This window comes from Apaloderma vittatum, unplaced genomic scaffold (genome assembly GCF_000703405.1).
Source record: "Apaloderma vittatum isolate BGI_N311 unplaced genomic scaffold, ASM70340v1 scaffold1940, whole genome shotgun sequence".
Taxonomy (NCBI): domain Eukaryota; kingdom Metazoa; phylum Chordata; class Aves; order Trogoniformes; family Trogonidae; genus Apaloderma; species Apaloderma vittatum.
The window spans coordinates 49,008-53,997 of record NW_009693805.1 but is presented as its reverse complement, the minus strand read 5'-3'; positions in this window follow the sequence as shown (position 1 = coordinate 53,997).

The following is a 4,990-nucleotide window of genomic DNA, read 5'->3' as shown; positions in this document are numbered from 1 at the left end:
TTACACCCCCAATCTGCACAGGAGTGGGCCAGCACCAAACAGGAAAGGAGGCTGTGATACCCAGCAGAACTAGAGGAAAGCGGACTCCTTCAGTGGTAGGTAGTCTTTAGAATTAACAGATATCCTGCTGCTCACAGCAGTCATCCACCTGGTCCTGTATTCTGTCTCTGGCTGGAGCAATAAGAACATCACACTTTAGGTAACTCTGTGATTAAGCAGTAAGTGAACATGTTTTCGGTACACCTGAGCTAGCCTAGTAGCCTGCTGCTGCCAGAAGGACTATTCTCACTTTATTCATCTTCACTCTAACATGCTGGAAAAGAATCCTTTTATTCCTTAGTTGGATTGATTTTCTGTTGAGCTAGTGAGTTAGATCAGTTCATGAGAGAGCCTGACAAGCACCAGAGCCAGCTCAGAGGAGGGTCTGCAGAGCCATAATCTGGGAAGAGGAGGAGGATGTCCCCCATTGTGGAGACAGAGAAACTGTTGCAGCAGCTCAAATGATATTGGCAGTCCTGACCTAGATCTCGTGTGAAATGAGACCTGAATCTAATAATATTTTGCTCTATTTTTAACAAGTGCTATCCAGCAGGCTGCAGCAAGTGGAATAGGTAGAGACCCGTAATCAAGTGTGAGAAGCATGAGAAAGAGCGAAGAGAATCAAGAAGTGGGTGAAGTGGTAGAAGGAATGGTGCTCTGCTTTTCAGCCTTCCCGAGGAGTGGATGTTAGCTGGAGCACCGCGGCACTTTGTGTTTGGATCAGCTGCAAAGCGGCGGCTGTGGTCGCTTGTGGTCAATAAAGATTGCTTTTTTGGCACTTTTCCTGAAAGTAACTTCATTAAATGCAATGTGTTGCCCAAATTCTAATTGTCTGAATCCATTCTGTCTCTCCCTGGGCCCCTGAAGTGTTGGCTGGGTAAAATGTTCACCTCACAGGAACAAAGTACTTGCTAATGGCCCAGTAATTCAGCTGCTTGGATGGGATTGTCACTGGACATCAATGTGCGGAGCGCATCTGGCTCCAAAACTACTCTGATCTACACCGGCAAAGAGCTGAATCTTTATTTCCTACTGATGGCAGTGTCAGATTATCAGGACAAGGTACAACAAAATAAGCAATTAGGGAATAAACTGGTGATTGAAAAGGTTTCTTTCTATTACCAGACAGTTAGCAATTGAATTCTGCTCTGAAGGCTTATACCTAGTGAAAGCTTCTGCCCTAACTCTATATGTATTTCTGCAGTGTATTGCTGTTGCATTAAAACTGAGAGCAGGTGGCCCTCAGCTCAAGGTGAAGTCATAAGTCATTCCTTAACATTTATAGTTTGAAAAGCATTTTGGGATCCCCTGAAGTAACTCTTTGTGGTGTAATTTGATAATCAGTGTATAAAGTGGTTCATGCAAATAGGGATTCCTGATCATCCTTTTTTTTTTTCCTTTCCCTCCAGAAAAAAAAAAAAGCAATATTCTACTAATACAGAACTTATTTTCTTAATCAGTGGACATGAGATATTTCTTCATTTCTTCTTTGTTTCATGGCTCATGGCCACAAGGTGCAACATCTTAGCCCAACTTTAGAATCCTTTTTTTTGTGCTGAGTGTACAGTGTTTTGCTAAGGCCACCTTTCTCTCAGGCTGGATTGCAAGTATTTCATCTGCACCTCAAAGCTGAAGCCTATTAACTTTGTCAGAGATGGACTTGCATATTTAAGCCTCCTTTTTTTTTTATTTTATGCTAAAAATATTTTCAATGTGATAAACTCTAATCAGAGATCCATGAAGAACAAAAGAAAAAGAGCCAGGATCCAAATACAGGGAGAGGTATAGCATTTCCCAGTCTTCCAGTTGGGGCTGCAAACAGTGGTGGAGAGGGAGCGTGGTGTGGTTGTTGCCTCCTTATGGGACACCCTTATGGGATGCAGAGCATATTTCTCATTAGGCAACATGAATGAGTGTATGTGCGTGTCTTTGTTTTACATCCTCAGGGTAAATCCAGGACTGCCGTAGCCTGGATGCATGACTTCATGTCTGGGCATTCTTAGATCATGTAGCACCCTCGAGCAGGGGCAAAGAGCATTCCTTTTAGATCCTTGTCCATACACATGTGATACAGATACTGTAAAATACATCATTCTGGGCTTTTTTTCTGGACCATTACCTCTTTTGTCTCTTGACATGCCCTTTCTTTCAGACCATGTCCAAATAAAAGGAGGAGGGTGGAAGCTACTGTGTTGATGTAGAAAATGGGTCACAAATGGCATACACTCTAGCATCTTTCTTTGTCACCCCTCTTCCAAGGTCAGGACCAAAATGTAAGAACTTCTGCTGCTCCTCTCCATGCCTGCAGAGAGGGAACTGGCCTGTGGTTTGTTCAGCCATCTGCGGCCCATGAGCAATTACCGCTTGGCTTTCTGTGTTGGGTCAAGTTGTGTTTGAAAAACGTGTAGATATGGCACTTCAGGATATAGTTTAGCAGTCATGGTAGTATTGGGTTGACGGTTGGACTTGATAAGATTAGAGGTCTTTTCGAGCCTTAATGGCTCTAGGATTCTAAGTGTGATGGGCAGCCAAGGCTGCAGGGCGACCTGAGCTGTCGGCCATGGGACACAGTGAGCCAGTGGGGACCATGAATGTTGACATTTCTGGGTTTCCCTGGGGTTTGAGTGCTGGCCCAGCACTGTCCTGCCACAGCCCCAACCATGATCTCCTGCATCTTTGAAAAGGATGTCTTAAGTCTTTTCTAAGTAGGAAAAACCAGCATTGCGTAGTAGTGAACTATGTTAGTGCAAAAAATTTGGGTGGAGGTGCAGCTAACACCCTTTCTCCATGTCTGCCTTTCCCTGTCCTCCTGACTCCCTTGTCCAGCTGGCACATGCTGCACCACTGGGCAGGCTTACTCCAGGGCAGCATTATCTCCCTTCCTTATGCTTGTCCCTGGGCTCAGCAAAGATCATGGGTGAATGTTAGTATGAACGGCAATGCGGTGTGGGCCCAGAGGAGGAGCAAGTCCTACTGCCATTTCCAAATAAAGTAAAAAGTCTAAATTCAATACTGATGAGCATGATGATGTTCATTGCAAAGAAAGAAGGGTGATGTCAGAAGACTGTGCTGACATTCAGAGAGACCTAGACAGACTAGAAGGCTTGGCAGGGAGAAAATATATGAAGTTCAACAAGGGCAAGTGTAGAGTTTTGCACTTGGGAAAGAATAACCCCATGTGCCAGTATAGGTTGGGGACTGACCTGCTGGAGAGAGTGCAGGAGAAAGGGACCTGGGGTCCTGGTGGACAGCAGGATGACAATGCACCAGCAATGTGCCCTCGTGGCCAAGAAGGCCAATGGCATCCTGGGGTGTATTAGAAGGGGAGTAGCTAGTAGGTCGAGAGAGGTCCTCCTGTCCCTCTACTCTGCCCTGGTGAGCCCACATCTGGAATATTGTGTCCAGTTCTGGGCCCCTCAGCTCAAGAGAGACAGGGAACTGCTTGAGAGAGTCCAGCACAGAGCCACAAAGATGATGAAGGGAGTGGAACATCTCCCTTATGAGGAAAGGCTGAAGGAGCTGAGTCTCTCTAGTTTGGAGAAGAGGAGTCTCAGGGGTGATCTCATAAATGTTTATAAATCCGTCAAGGGGGAGTGTCAGGAGGACAGAGCCAGGCCCTTTTCAGGCACATCCACTGTGAGGGTGACAGAGCACTGGCACAGGCTGCCCAGGGAGGTTGTGGAGTCTCCTTCTCTGGAGACATTCAAAACCCACCTGTGACCTGTAGGTGATCCTGCTCTGGCAGGGGGGCTGGACTAGATGATCTTTTGAGATCTCTTCCAACCCCTGACATTCTGTGATTCTATGTGTGATTTTGTGGTGTGAATCCGGAGATGACTGCCTATGTGTTTGATTGCAATCTGATTGACAAAGTGAATTTAAAGATGACATTAATAGTGAAACCTAGAATGAAAGTTTCACCATATTTTACAGATGTCCCTGTTTTGGGTAAGTTGCACAATTGCTGCAATTCTGTCATCTGGATTGTACATTCCATGCCTGCCTCTACTTCAGTTTTGTGGGAAAAGTTAAGCTGAAACAGATCAGCCATTTCTTACTGGTCTCTCATCAACAAGATTTATCATTACTGTAGTCTGCCACAGGGATCAGAAATTAGGTGAGAGAGTCATGTTAGCATCATGGATGTAATTTTAGCTGTCACCATGAAAATCCCCTCGCATTTGGCTAAACTCTGGGTTATTGAAAAATGTTATGTTTTACATGTTCAGCAGGGGAGCTGTTAAGTTTTTGAGGTGACAAAGGCCAGACATGCAGAAAGGGAAAATATTTTTGTTCTTTCCTTACAACTTTTGCAAATAAAGGATGTAGCTAATTCAGAAGCAGCGCAGCTATGGATGGTTTTAGTAAGCAGGATATAGCTGCCTTTCCTTACCTCCAAATCTGTGCGTTGTGGTATGGGAATAATTGTGTGAAATAAAAACAAGGCTGAAGGAGGCAACCACAGCACATAACAGGATTGATTGACAGTATGAGTAGGAGAATTATGCTAAGGATGAACAGCAGGGATGACGTCTCACTGCTTCTTACTGCCTCCGAATGATCACTGAAGTGTGTGGGTTTTCTGGATCCTGAGTGTGGAGGTACCTGAGGTAAGTGCAGCAGAGCTGACGTTGCAGACTGCAGTCTCGAAGGCTTTTCACAAGTATGCTGCTTCCACGCAGAGGCAGTTTTGTATTGGATACAGGAAGAGAGCAAGAGAAGGCCAGCAATTAATGTTGAAGAAGAATGGTTAGGTTAACACACGAAAATCTGTGATGGTGATTTAAACTGCCTGTCTGATGCAATGGATGACGAAGAGGTGCACAGTTAAATTTTACAGATTTTCCTCCTCTACTGAGAGTAATCCAGCCTCCCACAACTCTATAGGCCATGAGATTACACATAAACCATCCTCACAGTTTGACTTTAAAATGCTTTATCCACTCTGGGA